The 13,179-nt window shown below is 42.2% G+C and overlaps 1 protein-coding gene across 1 annotated transcript in view; it reads right to left on the reverse strand.

Annotated features, from left to right (window-relative positions):
- col6a4a (collagen, type VI, alpha 4a) overlaps positions 1-12,671 on the reverse strand; it is an 83,352-nt gene extending 70,681 nt beyond the window's left edge. The window contains exons 1-2 of the mRNA XM_085803172.1: positions 12,657-12,671; positions 4,107-4,180 (exon numbers count right to left, since the gene is read on the reverse strand). The gene's annotated coding sequence lies outside the window, so the exon portion shown is untranslated. The remainder of the gene's footprint in view (positions 1-4,106; positions 4,181-12,656) is intronic.
- Between the last annotated feature and the right edge of the window lie 508 nt (positions 12,672-13,179).

The following is a 13,179-nucleotide window of genomic DNA, read 5'->3' on the forward strand; positions in this document are numbered from 1 at the left end:
CTATAAATAAATAGACAAATAAAGGAGAAGACAGTAAGGTTAATGACTGAGGTGGGTCTGAGGTCAGTGGCTCAGTGACACTGCAGATGATGAACTAACTGTGAGTTTTAAATGTGACCAGACTGGACCAGCTGTTCACAGCTGTTCCCTGACGACCGCCAACATGGCTGCCAGAGCGCATGGCGACCATCAGGAAACAATAATGAGGTGAAAACGACACCGAGCAGCAACAATTAGCAGCTGACGACTGAACATGTGACGAGCCGACGGCCTCGCCCGCACAGAACGAGTCAAATCTCTTGGTGGTTTCCCAGAGTTCATAGCGCCGCCTGAGGGGCCTCTGGGCTCTTATCAGATAAAAATCTGATAACGGAGAAAAACAAACAGAGTTGGAATGACGGTGTGTTGATGGTCCAGAGGAGCCACGGACAGACAGATGTTTCCAGATGTTTCTACAGATGTGTTGAAACAGAAACACATCACAGGAGAAAGACTCGGGTGTTATTCCAATAATCCTCCTCATTAATCCATCAGTTTGCAACAACCAACAGGTTTCAAAGAGAAGAAAGTTTAATAATCAAATGCAGAATGAAAACACTTTATAGGCACATTGTGTAACTTGTGTAATCGATTATTTGGTTCAAAAGTCTGTTTTTCATGAATCATTAATCCCCCCCATCAAAAAAACTGAAGTGTTCCGGTTAGCTCTGAATTTGCCGTTCATACACTGCAAAAACTCAAAGTCTTTCCAAGAATATTTGTCTTATTCTTCCTGTAAAATTATTATTCTTTTCGTAAAAATGTCTAATTTCTAGTCAAAACTAAACTCTTTTCACTTAAAATAAGACTCATCACATTAAAAAGCAGCTTGTTTTTAGACACGTTTTACTTCTTTCAAGCAGATTTTCACTTGAAATAAGTAGAAAAATCTGATAGTGGAGCAATTTTTCTTTCTTATTACAAGCACAAAAACTTGCTTTCACTGGCAGATTTTTCTACTTATTTCATGTGAAAATTAGTTTGAAACAAATAAAAATGAACTTTAAGTAGATTTTTACGTGATGAGTCTTATTTTAAGTGAAAAGAGTTTAGTTTTGACTAGAAATGAGACATTTTGACAAGAAATAAGACAAATATTATTCTTGGAAAGATTTGGAGTTTTTGCAGTGTATCATTCATATCTCCATGGAGCGGGTAAGCTCGGTGCTGCTGCCATGTGGTGTCGCCATGTTTTTACCTTCAGTGGCAGTGTGACGGTAGGAAACCACGGAAACTCAGCGGAGACACCGGAGCTGTCGGCTCAGGTGGAGGTGGCGTCTGTGAAGAGTCACCGCGGTGACGCAGTGAGGAGGAATGGAGCGTTACACTGATGCTGCATTCACCTGCAGTCGGGCAGACGGCCGTCGCTAACAAACCAGATGTCATTTTAGTCACAGAAGTCCAGAGAAAGCAATACCACATTGCCATGACAACACATTGTCACGTGTATTGTTTTGCCTCGTGCTGACGGACCACTTGTTTACATAGAGGCTTGTTTATGCCGTTACGTGCAGCGGCTGTCATCCGTCTGCTGTCTGCCCAATTTCACATGAATGCAGCATGAAAAATACGACTGAGTTGCTTGAGATATACAACCACAACGCTAGATGGGAGTAATTCTTACACAATGTACCTTTAAATAAAGGTTATGATGATGATGTTTATGCCGTTACGTGCAGCGGCTGTCGTCCGTCTGCCCAATTTCAGGTGAATGCAGCATGAAAAATAAATACGATTGAGTTGCTTGTGATATACAACCACAACGCTAGATGGGAGGAATTCCTACACAATGTCCCTTTAAACGACGCGTGTGAATCTGTTCCAGACTGAGCTCAACAACAACAACAATGATGATGACGGGGGAAACCCGTCGTCCACTTCCTGTCTGTGAACAAACATGTGAAGACGATGTGACGAGTAAATCACTGTTTTCTGACTTTTAATGAGCTAAAACATGATATTTAATAATCGTTAAAATAATCACTAACTGCAGCGAAACAACCTAAAACTTCCCATGTGAAGACTGTGACAATGAAACTGCTGCTGATTCATCCTCTTTGCTTCTTTTCTCCATCTGTTGTGTTTTATTTTGTGTGTCTGTCATTTTTTGATGCACAACATATGCACACCCCTTCTAATGCGCAACATGGGTCTAAAATGACCCGCGTTCATTTTCAATGTGAATTCATGCTGGGTGAGTGTTTCTTTGTAGTATCTTTTAAAATCAATATATTTTATGATTGAATGTTCCAAGTATCATTTGAATATCTTGTTTTTAATTAGTACAGGGTGTCATTTCCATTTTTACTTTCTTATTTCATGAACAAACAGACAAACAGTCTCAGAGAGTGGACCAGTTAGGACAAGTAATGACTCGTCATTATTGTAATCAAGGCAACAATGTTCTGCTGTTGGTATAGATAGTGAGGGAATGCTAAAATTAAAGGATTCTTGCTATGCTTGTTTTTTCAACTGGTCCACTCACTGAGACATTTTTGTTCATTTTTGTTCACAAATTAAGAAAGGGCAATGGAAATAATGACCCCACTAATAAAAAACAAGATATTAAATAATACTTGGAACATTCAATCATAAAATAGATTTAAAAAGTTACAGCAAAGAAACTATCACTCAGCATGAAATCACATTGGAAATGAATGTGGGTCATTTTAGACGCGTGTTGCGCATTAGAGGGGTAGTGATACAAAATGTGCTTTTATTAAAAAAGTGAAAAAGTAAAAAATAAAATAAGGATGTATTATGATCAAAAACAAGTTAATTGAGGAATACCTGGAATACTAAATGCAAAGATATAGCACAAAAAAACTCACTCAGGTCACTTTAGACCCATGTTGCGCATCAAAGGGTTTTTTAACAATCTTAAACAATCTGCCCACAGTTTAAATTTCATCATGGTGCCGTTGTCCCTCAGACTCCAGACAGACTTCTGCATTTCTCTGAGGAATCTGCTCTGGGACCAGTCTCTGTTAGTTTACAGCTCAGCTCCACTGACATTATATTAAAATGACTGAAGTGTTCTCTCTCTGTGTGTTGTGATTCTGCTCCCGTCTCTCTCCGTGTGACCCAGGCTGTTTGATGTTTTCTGCTTCTTTATTTTCTCTCCTCACCAAATCTCCCATGAAAGTGAGCGAGAGCTTGAAAAAAGGAACCAGATTTGAAAGTTTCAAAGGCCGACGGGAATCTGCAGGAAATTCCTCATCACGGATTTCCTCGGCAGAAGAAGAAAGAGCTGATCCCGGATCAGTCGCTGCCGACCACAGAAGGGACGGGGTTAATGCATCGGAGCGCCACATTAAAACACAGGAGAAGAAGAAGAAGAAGAAGAAGAAGAAGAAGAAGAAGAAGAGGGGCAGAGCGACCTGCGAGTGTCGGCTGTGACACCAAACTAAACACAGGAGGTTTATAGTCGACTCAAACACTCTCACTGTGTAATCAGTGTAAACGCTGCAGAGGTGCAGGATGAACCAATCATCTGTCAGAGGGTTTAGGAGCAGGTAGATCACTGGAAAAGAGAGTAACAACGACACCACCATTGACTCCCGTGGTAAGGGTTTAAGGGTTTAAGGGTTTAAGGGTTTAAGGGTTTTGTGCCCCTAGTGGCAGGATATGGGTATTGCAAAAGCGCCCAGAAAACTCATTCACTCCAATGTATGTGTGTTGCCCACTTGCTTGTAAATTGATGAAAACGGCCGTGTTTTTGTTTTTAGGTGTCTTGGTCATATCAAATTATACTTATAATTTGTTTATTACAAAATGTAGATTGAAACATTAATGTAGACAACTGTTTTTTTTGTTTTACTCGCCTATGTGTTAATGTTTATCTTTAAAGGATCCTCAATGATGCTATTAACGTGGGTGATCTATAAATGTCCTTAAATGATTGAAAACACCACACTGCTCATTCACCAACAATGCAGAGATGTCAGTTCTTTTGCAAAACCCATATTCCTCCACCAGGAGGCGCTGCCATTGGACCAATGCGTGTCGTTACTCTCTTTTCCAGTGCTCTAGGAGCAGGGACTGAGGGGGCGTGGCCTCTCACTCACCTGGTGCAGGTTCAACGTGGTCAGGCTCGAAGGCTTGTGGGCAGGAAGGAGGAGAACCAGAGAGTCCAGAGATCCTGGATCAGACAACAGAGACAACGTCAACACACTCATCAATCAAGGCTGAATTCCAGTTCCCCCCTTGGCCCTAACCCTTCGTTTTGCGCGTTCACGTGAAGTGGTGGCGTCCCGATTCTGGTTCAGACGAGGGTTAGGGGGAAGTGGCTATCTGGACCTTCAAACGGAGATTTTTCAGAGGCACACTTCAAACCAAGGGCTATGACAAGTTTCCCAGAATGCATCTCACGGCAACCGGCAGCTGTTTTATTTCTCGCTGTAGCGCTGTTATTACGTCACTTTGTTAAGTTTTTATATTTTTTCATGCAAGAAAGTAACTGTTTAGATCCCCAATGTGCGGTCGGTTTATCCACATGAGGCTGTTTAGACGTTTTCTCCGATGTTTTTGGGAGAAGTGAAGCTCTGCGGTGGAGCAGATCAACAGCTCGTCACGGAGACACCACCCGTCCAGAGAGCTGGTCAGCCGGCCAACCTCCGTCGTCATCCCGGGAGAAAAGACGATCGCTAATTAACTTACCCGCAGGTTTTTAGAGGTTTACCGCCGGGTAGTTACATTCTTTTTAGGAGATAAATGTTGGTCTCATTGATGAAATGTAACAATTGTGGCAGTAGCATTAGTTTGTTTGAATGTAAAGTGAAGCTTCATGTGTGTTTTGGACAGAGGAGCAGCACTGTCTGGGGGCTCTGTAGCCTATACAGAAATCACCACATTTACATCAATAAATAAATGTTTTACAATGAACACATCAGTCTGCATTACATTTTATTTTATTTTATTAAGGTAACATGGTTTTGAATACAGGATTTGTGGCAAAAGCTCGTCACGTCTGCATATGTGAAAGCAGCAGAGACGACTGATGACGTATGTGATTGTTGAAGTGGTGTCCCAATTCATAGGGGTTTACTTTCAACGCCTACCCCTTGTAGCTCCGTTTCAAGGGGCAAGGGTTAAAGGGATAGTTCACCCTAGAATGATATTTCGCTCATTATCTACTCACCCTCATGTTGACTAAGGGCTGGAAGAAGTCTCAGAGTCCACCGTCCCTTCTCTGAGTTACAGGGGGTCTTGGCGTAGCAGTGCATGTCCATATAACGGTTGCAAAGGGACACCAGAGCTCTTCGTAAAAAAACACACACAAAAAAACATCCAAATACCTCCATGATGCTCGTATGTAATGTCCGTCTTGTGCTGAAGCCCCAAATTGCGTAATTGTCCCGAAAAAAATTAAATAAGTCTATATTTTAAGCTTGTTTGTAGCGGAAGCTTCTCGAAGCTCCTCTTCCTGGTCCGTCCAAATCTCGCGTGATTTGCGCCGGCGTCAGTGCGGTTACTGCGAATCACGCGAGATTTGGACGGACCAGGAAGAGGAGCTTCGAGAAGCTTCCGCTACAAACAAGCTTAAAATATAGACTTATTTAATTTTTTTCGGGACAATTACGCAATTTGGGGCTTCAGCACTAGACGGACATTACATACGAGCAGCATGGAGGTATTTGGATGTTTTTTTGTGTGTGTTTTTTTACGAAGAGCTCTGGTGTCCCTTTGCAACCGTTATATGGACATGCACTGCTACACCAAGACCCCCTGTAACTCAGAGAAGGGACGGTGGACTCTGAGACTTCTTCCAGCCCTTAGTCAACATGAGGGTGAGTAGATAATGAGCGAAATATCATTCTAGGGTGAACTATCCCTTTAAGGGCTAGGGGTAAGGGATGAAAAATAGAATTGGAATTGGGCCTAAGAGTGAAGTAAGAATATGGGATTAAGGAGGCTGATGGTTCTGTGGACGGTTTGTGGGCGGTTTTCAAAGGTAAACACACGTTTTTATTGATATTTTCTGTTGTGCACCAGGCTGTTATTAACTAGGAGAGAGAAGTCCCATCAGTGGATGTAGAGCTCGGTTCATGGACAGGGATGTTTTTGTGTGTGGAGGATTTTTTTGATGCCATTGATGCCATTGTTTAACATTAAGAACAAACTGTGCACGCAGCTTTTCAATGACTGGCTGTAAACGGGTCTATGTGGATCTCACAGTGGGGTCCATGGATCCCCAAGGGACCTTGAATGGTTCCCATGAACTACATCGATCTTTTAATATTTTTTATTTATAAGTAAAACAAAGACAGAATGTGTTAGTTGTGTTGGTTTAGTAATTTCTGACATGATTAACTGATGTTGACCTTTGACCTGTGACCCGTGGTTTGATTGTGTCGGTGGGAGTGAGTCAGCTGCTTCGGCTTCAGTCTAAACGTCTGAGTCTTTCAGACCAAACACTGTGTGGTGTTTTATCTGTCATTGTTTATATTTAAGTTACGTTTATATAAAGCGGCGATTTGGTTTGTTACTAAAAATATCCCAACATTGGAAACAAACAAAAATAAAAGTGTGATTGATTTCGGGATTAATCGGGAATAGGGAACTCTCGTAATCAATACAGTTCATCCTAATCCACTGATGACTTCTCCTTCTACTGTACTGTTATTATTACTGCTGCGTCCGTGATGCTGCAGCGTGTGTGTGTGTGTGTGTGTGTGTGTATCAGCTGTCCTGGGTGACAGACGCCGTGTTTACACAAGTGAAAAAGAGAGTTCCTGATGTGCGTTCCACCCTGAGAGCAGATAAACAGGAAGTTATCATCATGGCGGAGCTGCTCATCCGTCTGAGTCCCAGTCTGTGTGGTCGGTCTGTTTAAACGCACTTCACTCAACATCCACTCACACCTGTACACCCACACAAACAGGAAACAGCCTCGCCCTCCAAATATGGTCATCAGGCGCCTCATTAATAATAAGTGATCTGGTGGAGTCACATAAAACCTCATATAGATAAACCGTATAAATAAAGATGATTATTGTCATTAATAACAATCTGATGAGCATTGTAAAGCTGCAAATCAACATTATTCTCACTGCTGATGGATCAGCTGACTATATTTTTAATTTATCGTTCAGCTGACAATTATGAACCAAATATTCTGCAAATATTTCCCTTTCACCATTTAAACTTCAACAATTTCTACAAACTGATTTCTTCACGTACAATAATTAACATATCCCGATGATACTTCAGGTTTGCTGTCTGATGATCCTACAGTTTTCTATCTAACCAGGTGAACTGGTGTTAATTGAATTTGATAATTATAATTTAATAATTAGGAAGATTCAGATGAACACAGAAGTTGTGGCGTTGATTTAAAGGGACAGTGTGGAGAATGGGTCTGATGATGTCACCTGTTCATGCTCATTTATGGCAAATTAAAACAACAACAACTGGAACTAAAGAGAGAAAACTTTACAAAACTCAAAGTAGCGATATGTAAATCATTCAATCAATCACTGTATTATTGATCTGATATTGATAAACTGATAAAACACACACAGAGTTGCAGGTTGTAAAAGGCTTTCTAGGAATGTAGAAGAGGCGCGCACACACACACACACACACACACACACACACACACACACACAAGGGAGTGACCTGCATCCTGAAGACACAACAGTCCTCGCTCTAATCTCTCCATCTGATTGGTTCCTGCCTCGGCTCGGTCTCCTGCTAATGACTGTACATCCTCACATGTAAACTCTGACCATAAAAGGTCACACACACTCTCTCTCCGTGACACACACACGCAGAGCCTTGACTCACAGCTGATCTATGATATACACACAGCAGGAGAGTATGTCAACACCTCGTACAGAAGGATTTAAGCTGTGAAACGACCTCATCACAGTTAAATCCTGTTTCATCCGTTATCACACGGAGCAGCACTTTGTCTCAGTGTGTGTGTGTGTACTGCAGCTGCTCTGAGTGGACCTCACTGTAGGCCTAAAGGTCTGAATGCCTAAAGGTCTGAAGGTCTAAAGGTCTGAAGGTCTAAGGACCTGAAGGTCTAATGGTCTGAAGGTTTGAAGGTCTAAAGGTCTAAATGTCTTAAGGTCTGAAGGTCTAAAGGTCTAAATATCTGAAGGTCTAAATGTCTAAAGGTGCAAAAGTCTGAAGGTCTGAGGGTCTGAAGGTCTAAAACTGTAAAGATCTAAAGGTCTGAAGGTCTGAAGCTGTAAAGGTCTGAGAGTCTGAAGGTCTAAAGGTCTGAGTGTCTGAACGTCTAAAGGTCTGAAGGTCTGAAGTTGTAAATGTCTGAAGTTCTGAAGGTCTAAAGGTCTGAAGGTCTGAAGGTCTAAAGGTCTAGAGGTCTGAAGGTCTAAAGGTCTAAAGCTGTAAAGGTCTAGAGGTCTGAAGGTCTAAAGGTCTAAAGGTCTAGAGGTCTAGAGGTCTGAAGGTCTAAAGGTCTAAAGGTCTGAATGTCTGAAAGTCTAAAGGTCTGAAGGTCTAAAGGTCTAAAGCTGTAAAGGTCTAAAGGTCTGAAGGTCTGAATGTCTAAAGGTCTGAAGGTCTAGAGGTCTGAAGGTCTAAAGGTCTAAACCTGTAAAGGTCTAGAGGTCTGAAGGTCTAAAGGTCTAAAGCTGTAAAGGTCTGAAGGTCTAAAGGTCTGAAGGTCTGAAGGTCTAAAGGTCTAGAGGTCTGAAGGTCTAAAGGTCTAAAGCTGTAAAGGTCTAGAGGTCTGAAGGTCTAAAGGTCTAAAGCTGTAAAGGTCTAAACGTCTGAAGGTCTGAATGTCTATAGGTCTGAAGGTCAGAAGGTCTAAAGCTGTAAAGGTCTGAAGGTCTAAACCTGTAAAGGTCTGAAGGTCTAAAGCTGTAAAGGTCTGAAGGTCTGAAGGTCTAAAGCTGTAGAGGTCTGAAGGTCTAAACCTGTAAAGGTCTGAAGGTCTAAAGCTGTAAAGGTCTGAAGGTCTGAAGGTCTAAAGCTGTAGAGGTCTGAAGGTCTGAAGGTCTAAAGCTGTAAAGGTCTGAAGGTCTAAACCTGTAAAGGTCTGAAGGTCTAAAGCTGTAAAGGTCTGAAGGTCTGAAGGTCTAAAGCTGTAGAGGTCTGAAGGTCTGAAGGTCTAAAGCTGTAAAGGTCTGAAGGTCTGAAGGTCTGAAGGTCTAAAGCTGTAGAGGTCTGAAGGTCTGAGCGTCGTCTAGCTGACATATTTACACAAAGCATGATGGATGTGAGTCCAGATTATAAACACATGCATGAAATGTTGTGTTGTGTTTAGGCTCGCATGAGAGCTGCAGCACCAGGATCCAGGTCCAGACCAGGACCAGACCAGACCAGGACCAGGACCAGGACCAGGACCAGGACCAGGACCAGGACCAGGACCAGGACCAGGACCTAATCCATCACACACCCACAGTGGAAACACAGCATGTGTGTGTGTGTAAAACCCAACTTAACAGTGCTTCACTCTGAAATGAACTTTAACCAGAATAAAACACCAGTTTAAAGCTCCTGTACATGATGGTACTGGACCATCAGGTGCCTATGAAGCGTTCTGATCCAGACTCAGTGGTTCTGACCCCCAACACTAGACTCCATCTGACCACTGAGACACCAAACACAAAAACCGGCAGCTTGAAATCAAAATGCAGGACGACACCTCCAGTCTCCTGAACCAAACGGTAAACCTGTGGATCCATCAATGAAGATAAGTGATGATGAAGCTGAAGGTTTCTGCTGATCACAGCAGGTTCACATCACAAACTACAACCCAGTCCGTCGCCATGACGCCCACACAGATCAGCTGATGCAGGAACATCTTCAGTGTCTCTTCACTCTGGACTTTAATAACGTTTGAATGACTCATGTGGTCTGATTTACAGCTGCTCAGTGGTTACATGTTCACCTACAGTGGTTTCGGTGTTAACGATCATTTACACTAATAAAACTCTCCATAGCAACATGACACCTACAATGTTACTACCTTCATCAGATAAACTGCTGCAGCTGCTGTCATTTATTTTACATATTTGTATTCATTAATATTTCATTCTGCTTCTGATTTACGTTCCTTGTTTATTCTAACTTCATTCTTCTTTTTGAGAAGGCGCTTTGTAAATCAAGTCATTCAATTCTTTATTGATACCAAACACCACAACAAGCCGCAGGGACATAAAAAGCCGATAAATAATCAGCTGCAAATCAACAGAACGTCTGGAAATGGTTTCTGCTGTCGGACATATTTCAAACACACACACACACACACACACACACATGAGAGGACTGAGTCAGTGAATACAGATGAGCTCAGACATACTTTAGGTTCCTATAGGAGTCTTATAGTATATATGATATAATGAACTCTGTTGTGTTTCTGTTTAAAAACTGTTGAGGAGGTCGAATAGGAAACAGATGAGCTGCAGATCGGGGGTGTGTGTGTGTGTGTGTGTGTGTGAGTGTGAGGGGGGGTTGGGGTGGTGCAGGGTGAGGACGGAGGTTTTACAGTGCCGTCTCTGAAGTCTCTTACGACTTCAGCCGGTCTTTAACCGACATTAACCAGAGCAGAGTGACGTACGGAGGATCAGAGGTGACAGAATAAATCAGTATAGTCGTTACATCTCCACCAGAGTCCTGGCTTTTATTCTCTTAGCTCATTTTAAACAAAGTCAAGTTCTTACTCGTGCTGTGTTTCATATGATTTTACACGCCTCGTGTGGGTTTGAATGTGGTTTTGTGGTGTTTTATGTGATGGACAATAAAGTTTTTTTGGAATCTTGTATTTTAACACATTTTTAGGGCGTCTGTTAGTCATTCCTATTTCAATTTGAAACTTTAATTATGAAGCTCTAATTTGAAAAAATAAATACAAGTGGTGGGCAGTTTGAATAATGAACTTATTAACTTTAACAACGCAGAGAGAGCTGGTCGGTCGCCCGCACACAGCTGGAACAGTTTGGTTGTTAATGAACTTCCATACGATTCTGGCTCAGACTTCACCTGAGCCTGGTAGAAAATAAATAAAAAATAAAAAGGTTATGGCAGCGAGCGTTGTTTTAATCATGTGAGGATCAAACAGGACAAACAGACACGGCTCAGAGAGGCCGACAACAAACATGTGTTTTACATCGAGTCCACACAACAGCATCATGTTGTAGACGAGCTGCTGAGTCCTGATGGGACATTAAAGGGATAGTTGAACATTTTGGCAAATTGTCCCATTGCCATAATCCCTATAGTCATCATAGCAGTAGGTTTGTTACCTTTAATTGTCGGTGCAAGCTGTTTTTAGAACGGTGGAGCAGAGCTGTGAGCTGCTCAGAGCTACGCTACGGAGGCTCATTATGGGATTTCTTGGTTTTCCTCATCAAACTCATCAAATACACAATCCAACAACTCCACAACGCTCTGGTGGACAAGTTGTGAGCTGCACATTCACCACGCTATGAGATAATAACACAACGTTACCACACAGAGTTGTTTTAGAGGGAAATTCATGCAAAACCACTGATGCACGTTGCCTTCAGGGACAGTTTTTCATCAAGCAGACTCTGTATTTACCTCGAAAACGGCTCTGTTTCGTAACGTTCCATTATTATCTCATAGCGTGGTGAATGTGCAGCTCACAACTTGTCCACCAGAGCGTTTTGGAGTTTTGGGATTTTGTATTTGATGAGTTTGATGAGGGAAACCAAGAAATTCCTTTAGCCTCCATATAGCGTAGCTCTGAGCAGCTCACGGCTCTGCTCCGCCGTTCTAAAAACAGCTTGCACCGACAAATAAAGGTAACGAACCTACTGCTATGACTATAGGCAAAATGTTGAACTATCCCTTTAATCATGTGAGGATCAAACAGAGCAAACAGACACGGCTCAGAGAGGCCGACAACAAACATGTGTTTTACATCGAGTCCACACAACAGCATCATGTTGTAGACGAGATGGGACATTAACCAGACCAGCAACGTACAGAGCCAATAATCAATCAATACAAATCTAATTATCTAAATCTATATCTAAAGGATTGGCTGCTTTCTTTTTTTAAATTTATGACTTGTTGCGGTTAAACAGCGGTTTGGTAACCAGTGAGCAGTGAAACTGAGACGATGCCTTCATGGACCTGGTCAGAAATGTTGAGTTTGAAGCAGCTGATATTGATCAGTGATAAAAATCTCGGAGCAGCAGCTGCACTGACACGACACTGTGTGACTCAGAAAATAAATCAAAGTGAAGTCAGCGCCAAATTCCACTCATGAATCTTAACACCAGCGCTCAGAGAGGCAAAAAAATAAAGTAGCAAAAAAACAAACACTCAAACAGTCATGAGTATTTATGCCTCAGAAGCTCCATGTCCAGTCTTTGATCTCAGAGGTTTTGTAAATGATCAGAGTTTGACTTTCAGATGCTGAGCTTTGCAGATTTCACATGCAAAAGCTTTTATTAATTGTTAAAACTGCACAATATGATGCATTAAAACAGAACAGCAAGACAAATATCACACACACAGAAACATCTAAATTATAACTCACACCATCAGTCCATGTGCAGCTGATTAATCTGCTCAGTGTAAAACAAACTGGACTCTGCAGATTAAAGGCCTAAAAGTTCAATATTTCCCACTTTAACAGACAATAATCAAAATGAAGAGTGACTTACAGGTCTGCAGCAGCTCTGCGTCCTCTGCAACCCCTCTGCACACTGAAGGCAGCCGTCCCATGGACATGTAAGGAGGTGCAGACTTGTTTCTGCAGGAAACACCTCCCAGCCGTCCACTCCCACCGCCACTCCACACACTCAGTGAGAGGGGGGGGGGGGAGTGGAGTGGAGTGGAGTGGAGGGGGGGCAAACCCCTTAGTCATGCATCAGTACCACATAGTACCACATACTGGAGCATATGTCTCTCAGGAAACATGTTGCTCCAGATGAGTTTTAATACTTTGAAGAGTCGAGCCAAGTGTTTGAGTGGAAACAGAATCAGGTTTATCAGTTTAGAGTCGTGTCATCATCTAAGTGGTTCTCAACTGGTGGGTCAGGACCCAAAAGTGGGTCGCGGACCCGTTCTGGATGGGTCGCAGACAGCTGGTCAAAAAAGTAAATAATATTTAATGCACATCTGATGTTGGACATGTCTTTTATTTTGAAAAATAACTTATATTGAAAGGCACACGAGACACGTAAA

Source organism: Trachurus japonicus, chromosome 16, assembly GCF_045865225.1.
Source record: "Trachurus japonicus isolate A0001 chromosome 16, Traja_1.0".
Lineage (NCBI taxonomy): Eukaryota > Metazoa > Chordata > Actinopteri > Carangiformes > Carangidae > Trachurus > Trachurus japonicus.